This window comes from Ictidomys tridecemlineatus, chromosome 3 (assembly GCF_052094955.1).
Source record: "Ictidomys tridecemlineatus isolate mIctTri1 chromosome 3, mIctTri1.hap1, whole genome shotgun sequence".
Lineage (NCBI taxonomy): Eukaryota > Metazoa > Chordata > Mammalia > Rodentia > Sciuridae > Ictidomys > Ictidomys tridecemlineatus.
The window spans coordinates 94,351,420-94,365,546 of record NC_135479.1 but is presented as its reverse complement, the minus strand read 5'-3'; positions in this window follow the sequence as shown (position 1 = coordinate 94,365,546).

Here is a 14,127-nt window from a genome sequence, read left to right as displayed (position 1 = left end):
CGAAGTCTATGTTTCAGAAAGTTATGGTTATTATTATTCCAAATATTTATTTTAGTTCATTTCTTTTTTTTCTCCTTCTGGTAGTCCAATTTCATGAAAAATTGTGCTCTATACATGTAATAAGAATTAGGATGCATTCTGTTGTCATTTATTTTTTTAAAAAATCAATTAAGAAAAACAATTTCATGTATGCTACTCTTTGTTTCATTGTTCTGTTTTGCTTGTTTCTCTTTGAATTGCAGTTTGGGAAATTTCTATGCACCTGTCTTCCAGTTCACTGATCCTTTATGTCCAGTTCATTGATTGCATTATAATCATTCTTCATTTCTGTTTCAGTGTTGTTGTTGTTGTTGTTGTTGTTTATTTCTAACATTTCCTATGATTCTATTTTAGAATGTCCTCTCCGCTTACATTGCTCCATCTTGTTGGTTGTCTTGTTGTCCCAAGAGAGCCCTGAATGTACTAATCTGAGTTATTTAGAATTTCCTGTCTGGTAACTCCAACATCTGTGTCATATCTAGGTCTGATTCTTAGTTTGTCTTTTCAGACTGTTCTTACTTGCCTTTGGCATGACTTGGATGTTTTGTTTGTTTGCTTGTTTGTTTAAGGCTAAAATATTGTACTGGGTAAAATAAGAACTGAGGTAAACAGACCTTAAGTGTGAAGATTTATGAAAATCTGGCTAGAATTGGAGGTTTGTTTAATTCTTGCTGTAGCTACAGGGCCTAAGACTTCAAAGTCCTCCTTGTCCTTACTTAATACACTGTGATTTCACTTAGTAAGTAAACCAATTAAAATTCTGACTTAGGTGTGTACAGTAATGGTAACGAATTGCTGAGTCTCTGAAAATCACAGCAGCTGAGCTTGGGTCAATCACGGGAGACCGGCTGTTGACATCATATTCAAGTAAGGCACAGGCCAAGTAGCCACCAATCACACTGCCTCTGTACCTCACTTCCATGTTCTGCACCCGGTTTCCATTTTCTGGACATAAATACTGCTGGGCCATACTGCAGACCAGAATTTCTCTGAATACGTTCTGGTTCTAAGGCTGCCTGATGACGAAATGATTCTTTGCTCAATGACACTCTGCTGATTTAATTTGTCTATTGCTCTAAATCAGGGTTTTCTGTGGTGGGCAGCTTCTGGGGATGGAACCCAAGGCCCTGTGTACACTAGGCAAGCGTTCTACCACTGAGCTCTACCCCAGCCCAGACTAAACTTTCATTTTGAACAGATATTGTTTGTGTTTCTCACGTGCATTCAGATCAATGCTGGAGAGCTCTTGCTTTAGTGTTGACCTGTCCTGGTCACAGAGTGGTGTGGTCAGATGTTGACATTCTGGGAAACTGTTTACGTGCAAGAGGAGAAGGCTGAGCCAGCTCCTAGTGTTCCAGGCCTGGCTATCTGGGCTGTTCTTTTCTTTCTCATTGATCTTCAATCTCTTACCTCCATTCCCTTCTGCACCTTGTTCTACCCCCACATTGTGAAAGACTGACATTATATAACCTCAGCCTGTGGAGGACACATGGCACCAGCCCAATTGGACCTATTATCTATCCCCACCGACCAGCAGCTCCTAAGCTCTTCTGGTCTGGTTGATGGTTTCCACAGAGTAACCCAGACTTCAAGACAAGTTCAATGGTAAGAACATCTGCTAGCCTTAAAGGACAGTGTTTAAATTCTAGCAATGAGACTTAGTTGCTCTGGCAAGTTGTTTAAAATCTCATGTTCTTGGAGACTGTCATGCTAAGTGAAATAAGCCAATCCCAAAAAATCCCTCTGTTATGTACACTAATACACAATAAGGGGTAGGGGTGGGGGGCAGAATAGAAGCTCGTTGGATAGACAAAGGGGAACGAAAGGAAGTGGGGGATGAGAATATGAAAGACAGTAAAACGAATTGGACGTAACTTTCCCATGTTCATCTATGAACGCATGACCAGTATAACTCCACATCATGTACAACCACAAGAATGGGAAGTTGGGGCTGGGGATGTGGCTCAAGCGGTAACGCACTCACCTGGCATGCGCAGGGCACTGGGTTCGATCCCCAGCATAAAAATAAAATAAAGATGTTATGTCCACCAAAAACTGAAAAATAAATATTAAAAAATTCTCTCTCTCTCTCTCTCTCTCTCTCTCTCTCTCTCTCTCTCTCTCTCTCTCTCTTTAAAACAATGGAAAGTTATACTCCATGTGTGCATGATAAGTCCAAATACATTCTACTGTCACGTATAACTAAAAAGAACAAATAAAAATATGTAATTGAAAAAATGTCCATATTCTGGTTTTCTCATCTACAAAAAGCACTAAGACTTCCCTTTCAGGTCACTGACGCCATTGGAGATAATGTTTAGGAAGTGGCTAATGAAGAGCAGAATTTCAACAAATGATGGTTGTTAGTAGAAGTAATGGAAAGAATAGAAACAGATGTAGCAGTTACTAAAATCTGCCACATTGTCCTTAAACTCCCCACCTTGCCTCCAAGTCATTTGTATCCCATTTTTCTGCCTTGTTGGAAGACACAATTACCACCCTATGTTTTGTGCAAAAGTTTTAGCATTTTTGCTAATGTAGAAGTAGACATGTTTAAACAATGAGGGCCAATTAATAAGGTCGTGCAGAAGGAGTGTTTGACTTGGAACCTAATAATTTACACTCCATTCCTGGCACCATGACTTGGAATGTGTATGTTGCAAGTTCCTTGACCTCTGAGCTTCTGCAGTCTCATCGACAAAGCAGCTCTAAGGCGGGTGTGGGGTCTCAGGGACAGAATGTTGGAAAAATCACATGGGGTCATATGTTTCATTTACAAGGTGTTTTATATTCTGTAAAGCTTTTCACAGATACAAGATGCTGTTATCATTCGGCCTTTATGCACAATTTCATGTGCTATGTTTGTTAAACTTATTTACAGTCCTGGAATGGAAAACCAGGAAGGAATTGAAAATTTGCCTCCAAGGTGTTCACAATTTCTGGTCAAATTCAACAAAGCTTGACTAAGCTAGCAGAGTTATGTTCTTAGTTACAAACCAAGAAAAGTGACCAGCTTTAAATACTTCCATATCAAAAGGCTGGCAGGGCTGTGAGTAGCTCAGTGGCAGAACATTTGCATGAGGCCCCAGAGTTCAATCCAATCATGAACATCGCAAAAGATTGATCTATGGAAGGCTACGTGGTAAAAGAGGAACAGGTCTGCAAAAATTATTTCCATGTTCACAAACCGTACAGTATGACATGAATTAAGAGAATGTGCTCCTCCTCCTCCCCCAAGAATAAAAAAATAGAAACCAGTTTTCCTAGTCACCTGTTGAAAAGAAAACAATATTTGCCAACACCATTTTCGTTATCTGGGGAGAGGGAACTTTCTCTGCACACTCACTGTGTGTCAGACTGGAAGCTGGATCCTCACAGGAGCCTTGAACTTTAATAGTGATGACCCGTGTGCTACAGATAAGGGGACTTGGGCTGGAAATGATTATGCAACTCACTCCAAGTCACACAGCTAATAAAGGTGGGGCTGAGCTGGAGATGGATCTATTGGATCTGAGGACCCTAGACCAACTTGCTCTGGTCGAGGTGCCAAGTGTGAAAAAACTATGGCAGCTGAGGGGACCCTCGATCACACATTCCAGAGAAGAATTAATACTCCTGTGAATATGAGCTTCAAGTCACAGGATCTCGGGATGCAGGGGCTTTTCAAAGCCCGTTAAAGGAATTCCAGCCCTTGGATGGCATGGGTGGGTCCTTCTGCCGCTGTTGGTCCAGACCACTGAGCCATGGGAGACACAAAGGTCCTTCCTCATACAGAACAGAGTCTGTGGGCCTGTAGCTTCCAGCTTCCAGCCCAACTGCATCTCCTTTCAAGGAACTCCATCTCCAGTCCCTTCCTCCTATGATATACCTCACCTTTTCCATGTTTCCCTAAGGGGCCTAGGTGAATCCCTTTTATGGATCATTTGTCCACTTGCCAATGTGCTTCTGGGCCTACTTCTCTGAATTCCTTCCAACATCTGCTAGTCTGTCAAAGCAAGATCTGTTGGGTGTTGACCCAGCTTCCTGTGAAAACTCATAACATGCAGAGTTTTGTAATATGACAGCTAGGACTTTGAACCTGTATAGTAACTATGGCTTATAAGGAAGAATTATAGGCTTTTTTTTTTTTAGTGCAAAAAGGAAAAATGCAAACACCTTGTTGGTTTTTAAAAATCAAGTAAGAGGTAAATGCATTCTTATAAAACTTAAAAGTATGATAATCTCTCTTCCTCTCAAAATGGTATTTCGTTTGCTGTGTTTAGGGAGCATTTTCTTAAGCATATATAGATATCTCTATGTACACGGAGGAAAAACACACTTTAATTTTGTGTATTTAAAAAAATAAACTATAGCCATTCATATTGGGGAAACCATGTTATTTAAATGAAAGTAGGTTTCCAATACTGACCGAGAAAGGTATCTTTATTAATAGTAACCTTGGCCAAGACACTCTTCTAGGGCTGGGGTTGTGGCTCAGTGGTAGAGTGCTTGCCTAGCATGTGCAAGGCCCTAGGTTCGATCCTCAGCACCACATAAAAATAAGTAAATAAAATAAAGATATTGTGCCCATCTACAACTAAAAAACAAATATTTTTTAAAAAGAACATCTGCACTGTTTTAAATCAAAGCCTTGTTCAGATCTGTAACACCTTGACACTGAGAAAGTCACTGTCAGAAGTCAAACTTGGTCATCGTTCCTCATTGACCAAATGCAGCTGGTGAAGAACTTCTCATGATGGACCATTATGTTTAGCATAATGTGGAAGGGAAGAGAGATACTGTTCTAAATCAGAAGCTGCTCTTTCCTGCCATCCTCTACAGGGCCCTCCTGACACTTGATGTCACCAATCTCTAATTCTGTGTTCAGCATCAGTCCTGTTCCCATTGTATGAAACTACCAGGTGGAGAACAACGGCTCTTCTTCTGAGGTGAGTGCACAGATTTTCTTGGCTTTTCTCTTTGGATAATTAGGAGGGAGATATCCAGAGGTTATGACTGGGATTCTGATTTAGCAAAGGTTGGGGACAATACTAAATGCCCCACCTATACTAATAAACCCATAAATCCACTTAACTGTGTGAACAGTCCCAAGTCCTGGAGGCCCATCTAAAGCTTGAGAGCTAAAGATGACCCCAACAGGGGGGCTAGCAACCCACCTGCAGTCAGTCCAAATAATTCAATATGTCTTTTTAAAAAGTCCCAGGCCTAGATTGGGGTGAATGCACTCTTGCTTCCTATGTCTTTAATATTTATACCCAAGATGGTACCTTCTCAGCCTCTCATCTTGAATGAGTGGCAGCCCCTTGGCAATTCCTAAGAAAGAAAATCCACATTTCTCTCACTTACTGAAGGTGTCAAGTTTTTTGTAGGAGACACTGGCAGGGGAATGTTCAGTCAGCAGGAACCCTGTTCTGTCCCCACCTCTTCTGTTTCCTGATAGAGGAAGCTCACCTCCTGGAAGATACCAGTGTCAAAAGAAATCACCACCTTCCAGACAGAGTCTTCTCTCCTATGTAGCTAGAGTCATGGTGCTGGGAAGAGGCAGGGACAAGAGCTCCAACCAATAGGGTTTGTGAGGTTTCAGGAGACAATGGAAAGCTAGGGAAAGGGAGCTTGGACCCGTCTGTGTGGAACTCAGGTATGTTTGTCCCCATGTTTGGAGTGTGTTTTTATGAAGGTCCAGCATAATGTGTGGACAATTTAGAACTGGAGTCCAACTTGATAGGAGTAGCAACCAAGGATGACGCTTCTCCCAAAAGGGGTGAGGGAAATACAGGGCAATGAAAATAGCATATCCATCTACTCGCCCATCATAGTTATTTCCATGTGACATGACCTTCTTGAGTGATTGCTGCCCTTTAAAACATTATATATTCTAGACTTGTAAGGGGATAAATGCTATCAAGGGTTTTCAGCTCTTTGTAGTCAAAGGTTTTTTTTTTTGTTTTTTTTTTTAATCCAACACTCAAGTCTTCCACTGAGGTTTGAAGAGCATAAGGAAGAAGCTGGAGACTGACCCTGAATTAATTCTCTGGACTGAGACAGATACAAAGGACACTGCATTGAGCTGTAGATAACTCTAGATGGGCAGCTGAGCAGGGAGAAAATGCAGAAGTCGGTCAGGCATATTCATGTTCAATGTGGAGCAGGAGGGTCCCAAAATATGGGTAGAAAATGGTAGGTTGTTCATGCCTCAAAGCTTTTGTTAAATAAAGAAATTTTTATCTAGGATAAGGAGAATTCTACCCAGAGAAGAAGAAAGAAAAGAGAGAAAGCGCTCAAAATCAGAAAGTCAGTGAACACTAGAGCTAATGCAAAATGCCAAGGACCGCCTTCAGACCTCTGAGGCCACGTGGAGGTGACCTGGGTGTCCCTTGATGCTGTGTCCTGAGTCTGAGGGGCAAGGAAGAAAATATGGAGTTTGGTTCAGGGTCCAGAGGCCACCTCTGGGACTGAAATCTAGACACATAGTAAGTGTAAAAAAAAATATTGGTTGAGTCCATCAGTAAATGTGGTGATTGTCTGTTAGTATACTACCTGTCTCATTACAATGTAATCTAGAAATTGTGCCCCAGCTGAAATGCAGGTGGAAGTCAGCTGAGGGGGATTTAGGGAGACAAGAGGTGGGGAAGAGGTGAAGAGAAATTCATTTTGTCCTAAAATATAAATTAACACCCACTCATGGCTTAATGGAGAAAGCACATGTCACATTCAACACAGCATGTCCACTGGTTTCCCAAACCACAGTGCCAGGGGTTTCCTAGGTCCTCTACCCTGATATCCAGCAGGACTGCAAAGAGAAGATGACTCTCTGGAGCCAGGGAAGCAGTTCACCTGCAAGTGGCATGAGGAAGAAAACCAGAAACCCCGGGGCCTGGCTCTAGTGACAGGAACAAAGTGTCCAGTACTTACTGCTTGGCCCTGGTGACAGGATCCATGTAACTAGTACTTACGGCTCCCGTATTAACATTGTGAAAGATGTTGCCTTGGGAATTAATGGACCATCCTTACTTGTAAAAGAGGAAACGTTTTAAAAATCCCATTGTAGCATAGAGTCAAGCACACCCTCCCCACTCTCCTGGGGGATTTTGCTTTAATTGCTCTCTTGCCCTTGATTCTCTAGTGGAGAATGGACCTCCCCTCTAAGACAGCCCTACAGAGCAATCCCAAATCCCACCTTCAGTGCAGTCAGTAATGTAGACTGGCCACTAGGTGGCAGTCAAGCCCAGGAAACTTCACCTTAGCTACCCTCTGGTAAAATCTTTGCCTCCTTGGACTGTCCCTGTAGACACTTGCTGGAAGGAGGTAGGAAAGTGAGAGGGGCTGCTGTAAGTTCCCTGCATTGCATCCGTGCAGGTGCAAGATTTTACTTTTAAACTTATGCCTTAAGGTGGATCCTATTTAGTCATTTCCCTTAGTTTCCTTTGTGGGTTTAGTTGACCTTACAGTTTTCAGTTTTCTTTCAGAATGTACCAACTAGTTGACATGAAGTTCTTCCAGTAAGTCCTTCTCACTTCCTGTTTTATAGCAAATAAAACTGGATGCACACACTTGTTTTCTGAAGTCTGATATTGATTAAAAGTAGGGGATTGGGCTGGAGATGTGGTTCAAGCAGTAGCGTGCTCGCCTGGCATGCGTGCGGCCCGGGTTCCATCCTCAGCACCACATACAAAGATGTTGTGTTTGCCGAAAACTAAAAAATAAATATTAAAAAATTCTCTCTCTCTCTCTCTCTCAAAAAAAAAAAAGGTGATAACAACACACGGGCTTTTTTGTTGTTTTTTCTCAGTGCTGGGGGTTAAACCCACAGCCTTGTGCATGCTAGGTACTATGGTTTAAATGTGAGGTGTCCCCAAAAGCTCATGTGTGAGGCAGTGTAAGAGAGTTTAGAGGTTAAATGATTGGATTCAGAGAGCCCCATCCTCATTGTTGCATTAATTCCCTAAGAGGTGATTAATGAAGGGTAATTAAAGGCAGGTGGGATGTGGCTCAAGGAGGTGGGTCATTGGGGGTGTGCCCTTAAAGTTTATATTTTGTCCCTAGTGGGCAGAACTCTCTCTCCTTCCTGGTGTGGATTTCCTGAGCTGCTTTCCTCAGCCACACATGTCAGCCATGATGTTCTACCTCACCTCGTGTCCCAAGGAATGGAGCCGGCTCTCCATGGACTGAGATCTCTGAAATGGTGAGCCCCAAATAAACTTTTCCTCTTCTAAAGTTGTTTTTGTCAGGTCTTTCAGTTACTGTGGGGAAAAAAAAGACTGATTAAAACACTAGGCAAGTGCTCTACAAATGTTTTTTTTTTATAAAGTGATAAAATATTGAATAAAACAGAGTAGATAATAAAATGATAAGGCAGTCAGGGTGATGGTCCCCAGTTAATTCAGGCTCTTTTCAAACACAAAGGCCACTCCATGAAAATAGTCAGAAACATGCCAAACCTTCCAGCCAAGCCTTTGTGCTGAAACAGAGAGAACATAGAAGTGGGGGTGGACCCAACCAGAGGTAACTAGAAAGTTAAAATTCAGGGGCTAAGAGGGCATAGCCAATTGGAAGTCACAGGCAGAACCAACAACCTTGATACTTTTCCAATAACTGTTTAGCATAGATTTTGACCAGTAGTGTTGGCACTTTTCCAATACCAGATTAGCATAGATATTGATCAATGACCCCACTCCGTAGCTGCATAAACCCTTAGACTAGTATGCTTAAGTGGCAACCCCTTTGGGGTCCCCTCTTGCCCTGTGGGAGCTCTTTTTTCTTCTCACTGGAATAAAACCTACTTTTTAAGCTCCCCCTTCCTTGTCTGTGGATTTCATTCTTCGAATTCACCCAAAGAAGAACCCATAAAGAAGGCACTGGCAGGCAGCTGGGGTCTGCTGTACACTACAGCATCCAAGACTGGAAATATGGTTTCGCTGTTATGGGAAGACCAAAGACATAACTAACCAAATTTTTTATGGAAATGTGTTTTTAATCCAAGATAGAATTTTTTTTTAAAAAAGATGTTTTCATAGTCTCAGTCATTTTTATCCTTGCTTTCTTTTTTCTTCATAAACTTAGTTTTTTCCCTATCTTTCTACCTCTAATCTTCCTCCTCTTATCTCTAAACCTTTGTGCTCCCTCCCTTCAAATCATGTATGATCTCCTTTTCAAGACATACAAATCAAGTGTTGTAGACTGTGCGTGAGAACAAAGCTGACGGTGCTTTTCATACAAGGAGGAAATGCTTAGAGTTGTTACCACATGGTCGTGGTTAATTATGCTTAATCAGCTAACATGCATTTATTTTCAACAATAAATGGATCCATTTGTGGAAACCAGCCCAATCCAACAGGTGTGCAGAAGACAGGCACAAGTACTATTTTTTTGGCATGGATAGTGCATCTGACACCCCATCTGTCTACAGAGAAACTCTGATCTCTCAAAGACATAGAGAGGACCCCGTGCCATCTTTCCTGCCTCTTGGAAAGATGTCTTCATGGTGGCCAAAGGTCCCCAAAAGTGGATGCTGAGATGTCAGATAAATGGTAAGGATTTGGTACTTTTTAAAAAAATATTTTTTAAATTGTCAATGGACCTTTATTTTGTTTATTAATTTATTTATATGTGGTGCTGAGAATCGAACCCAGTGCCTCACACGTGCTACGCAAGCGCTCTACCACTGAGCCAGAGAGAGCCCCAGCTCAGGATTTGTTACTTTTGCATAGTATGGGACCAGAGAATTTATAAAGTTACAACTCCTTACAAATGTCTCATCTTAAAATGAAGAAACTGATGTCCAAGAGGTGACCCATTTCTTTTGAAATAGAGATGAAGACAGGGCTGGACCTTTCACCCTACATGAACTCTGTTCGGTGTTAGAATTTTGTTGTTGTTGCAAAAAAAAAAAAAAAAAGTAAAAAAGAAACAAAACCTTTCATATGTATTAGCTGGTGAGTCTCATAAGAACCCTATATAGTGTTAGATAGAGCAAATATCATTACAGGTATGGTGTGTTTGTTTGTTTGTTTGTTTTCCTAATGGAAGAAATAGGTTTCAACAGATTAAAGCACTTGCCCAAACTCAATGAGAAGCAGAGCTGGGCATTTTGCAGGACCCATTAATTCTCATCCAGCATTCAGCAAACCTCCTTATTTTACTTTATTTCCTTCTCCAATGACATTTACCATTTATTGATAGGATGATCTGTTATGAAGTTATTTATCTTTATGAGTTTTAAAGACTACCAAACTCTATATATGATTGTGTAAATGTTTTGTTTTACTTTTTATAAGAAAACATAATTGCCATTAGAACTGAAGAATGTAACTTTCTTTTTTGGGGTACAAAAATGGAGATTACTTCTCTGATCAAAAACTTTCCTCATGTAAATCCAAAAATTTGTTAGTATTTGTCAGGATTTCCTATCTTCGTCTCTCTCCCTGGGCTGCGGGAAAGAGAGTTGCTGCTACTATAAATAAAAGACTAAATTTAACAATAAATGGTTGTCACTTAGAGGGGAACCCTGGCTCTGTGCTGATCTTCACACAGTCACCCTGCAGACCCCTTCGCTTGCAGATGGCGCCCTCAGGCCAGGTCTGCCCACCTCCCCTACAGGAAGATGAAGGCCATCCCTAGACACAGGCAAAAAAGCAGGGCAAGGCTCCCTGGCTGGTGGAACCCAGAACTTCCTTCATGTTTCCTCTCTTTCTGTGTCCCTCTACAGTTTTTGTTGTTTTTTTTATAATTACTTCCAGTCTTTTGGGCTTTGTCCTAATTACAAGAATATGTAAGCTGACTTTTGCTGGGAAACAAGGGAGGGAAGGAGCAGGGAGAGAGTCAGAAAAAGAGGGAAGGAGGGAGTGGGAGAAAGGAGAGAATGGGGGAAAGCCATAGCTTTGGAGGTGGGAGGGACCAGTTCACAATGGCTCAAGGGCGCTGATGGTTAAATAATCCAGCTGGTATCTCTTGTAGCTACAAACTGGCCACTGAGGAAGGGTTACACAACAAAAATTAGTGCATAAATCAGATTTTTGAGTGTTTGCTTTGGAGAGCTGCCTTAGTCCAACCCCACCACACCACTGTCCCAGTTTGTCCCCCAAAAGTGACCACTGGTGTCATTTGCTGTGAACACTTGCAAATCTGCTTACTATGTACTTTCATGTTGAGAGCCACAGCCGAAGCAAACTTCCAGCTGCCAGCAAACTTCCAGCTGCCAGCTAATGATTGGCTCACAGCGGCCCCAGCAAACTTCTAGCTGCCAACTGATTGGCTCCTCTGCGGTGATGCTCATTGGGCTGTTTCCCCGCCCTTTTAGACCATGGAGTTGCTCATTGGGGGACTTTTTTTTGGCTCTGCCCACTCAACCCAGCCAATCAGCCTAAAGAGCAGGAGGAGTGGGGGAGGCTGAGATGCTTGTGGGAAGCCGGTGGTGGCAGTTGGGCTCTGAAGGTTTTTCCTGAGGAGCTGTGTGGTTTGGTGTGTGTGTTCTAAAAATAAAGTTTGTTTCTTTTGACAAGTGGCTCCCGAATTGTGCCCAGCCAGACTGTGGCACTTTCACATAGTATATATGAACAATGGGAAACGAAAAATACACGGCTGTTTTGGGTTTTGTTTTATACAAGCAGATCACACTGTATATGATATGTTTGACTTGCTTTCATCATACTGAAGTCTCCAAGTCTTTTTCTATGATATTCCATATATATATATAAACTGTGGGAAGCCACTCTGAATGACCCATGCCTTCCTGTCGAAGCAAGAGGCTCTGACCAACCACTACATTTCATGGTGACTTGGGCATTGTCCCAGCCCAGGAAGTAGAAGGTATGTCTTCAGGTATAGGCATGACACCACGGAGTTGAGCCACTTACCTATTCTTTTGAAATACTACCCCTTTGTCCTGTTTGGGATAGAATGTTCCATGGAAGCTCCCTTTGTGTGTCCCCTTCTCTTGTTCTGCCTTTGGGCATGGCCTTCCTAAATATCAGTCAAACTGTTGATAGCAGACATCACAAGGCTAGATTCAACTCCGGGAAACCTGACCCCTTGCCTCATTTGAATAGCTTCTCCTCAATAAAAGGGTTCAGCACAGGCTTGCTCTCTCTCTTTCCATGGACCCCTAAGGTCAGAGGAGCCATCACAGGACACAAAGAAAAAGGTATCTCTGTCTCTTGTGCGATTATTTCATGCAGCCCAGGTCATCTGGAGTGACCCTGAATGTTTTAGTCGTGAGAAACGTGACACCTAACCCATTCCTTCTAATGGTTACATAGTTTTCCATGTTTTGAATATAGCTTACTTTTTTAAACCATTTTCCTACTGACAAACATTTTTAAATTTTTAAATTTAATTATTAGCACACATTTCTTTTACAAATTCATGAGTTTTATTGTAATATTTCCACTTGTGCCTATAATAGAAAAAAGTGAGAATGACATTTCTCCTCTTCATATTTCGGCTTCTCTGCAAATAGTAGTTTCAAAACAGTATTGTGACTACTTGCCTGGGGAGAAATATCAAAGCTAAGTTCTTTTTCATTTTTATTTCAAAAGAAAATTTGAAGAAAAATAATTAGGTAGATACACACAGACAATTATAGATGACAAAAGAATGAAAGGGTCTCTATGGAAAGTATTGGTGGTGGGAATATTTAGATGATAGGATTATGGAAATTTTAATTTTCTTCATTGTATTTTCACAATTTTCTATAATGAACATATATTATTTTGCAATCAAAAATAAATTACAAGTATTTTTAAGCAGGTGATTATAGATTTTTGCTTTCTGTTCTCATGTTCACCAGAAATACAGAAGTTCTTCATGTTTCTAATTTCCCTGTACAAAAAAAGTAGAACACAGCTCAACAAGAATTGGAAGAATTTTCAAAAAAAAAAAAAACAACTAGTTTATTGTGAATACACAGATGCTTCCTTCCAAATACAGATAGCAAGAGAATTCCTTGAAACCCTTGGTAAGATTATATGTACTTTTTTTTTTTTTTTAAAGAGAGAGGAGAGAGAGAGAGGAGAGAGAGAATTTTTAATATTTATTTTTTTTTAGTTCTCGGCGGACACAACATCTTTGTTGGTATGTGGTGCTGAGGATCGAACCCGGGCCGCACGCATGCCAGGCGAGCGCGCTACCGCTTGAGCCACATCCCCAGCCCAGATTATATGTACTTTACACAATCAAAATAGTATTTATCAACTCACAGTTTAGGGGACATGTGCTATAATCTCATAGCATCATGAAAAGAATACATTGATCCACAGGATGATTTTAATTCTATTCTTTCATCCCTAAAAATACAATGAGATTAATGTCTTCATATGATCCAAACTGACTTTATAGGAGCCAAGTCATCTAGACCTCTTGCAAGTGGATCCTGTTCTGGTTCAACGCATTATCCTTGTAACTTCTCAAAAGAACCTTAGCCAAGTGGCACCTCCTGACAATTACTTTTATTAAAACTTCTAACTACCATTCATTGGTTTCTAAGCCCTGTTATTATGGCAGAATGGGACAGACCATCGAGGTGGGGGATCACTTTTTTTTTTTTTTCCAGTACTGGGAATTGAACCCAGGGATGCTTTACTTACCATTGAACCACACTCCTAGTCCTTTTCATTTTTTATTTTTGGACAGGGTCTCACTAAGTAGATCAGGCTGGCCTCGAATTTGAGGTCCTCCTGCCTCAGCCTCTCAAGCAGCTGGGATTACAGGCGTGGGTGGGCCACTACTCTGGGCTCCATCAAGGTCACTTTTCTAACAATGCTTCTCTGCCACTCAGCACTCAGCCCCAGGGACTGCAGTACCAGAGGAATGAGGGTTCCTTCTACAAAATACCTGGAGGACATGAGGAGAGCTCTAGGGAGGTTCCAAGGAGGTAGGAAAATAAAACTTCTAAAGTTACATTGTAACAGCTCTGTGTGCTTGTGTGGAAATTACTCTTTCAGCCCCCAGTTTAACTCTCTCCCAAGATGCTCAGAAGGAGAACAGCACAGCACCTGGCCTCAGAGACCTCAGTGGAGACTAGGATATCCACATTTCTAGGTTCATTTTATAAATATTTATTTCCTACTGGATACACTGGCACCCTCCTCGCAA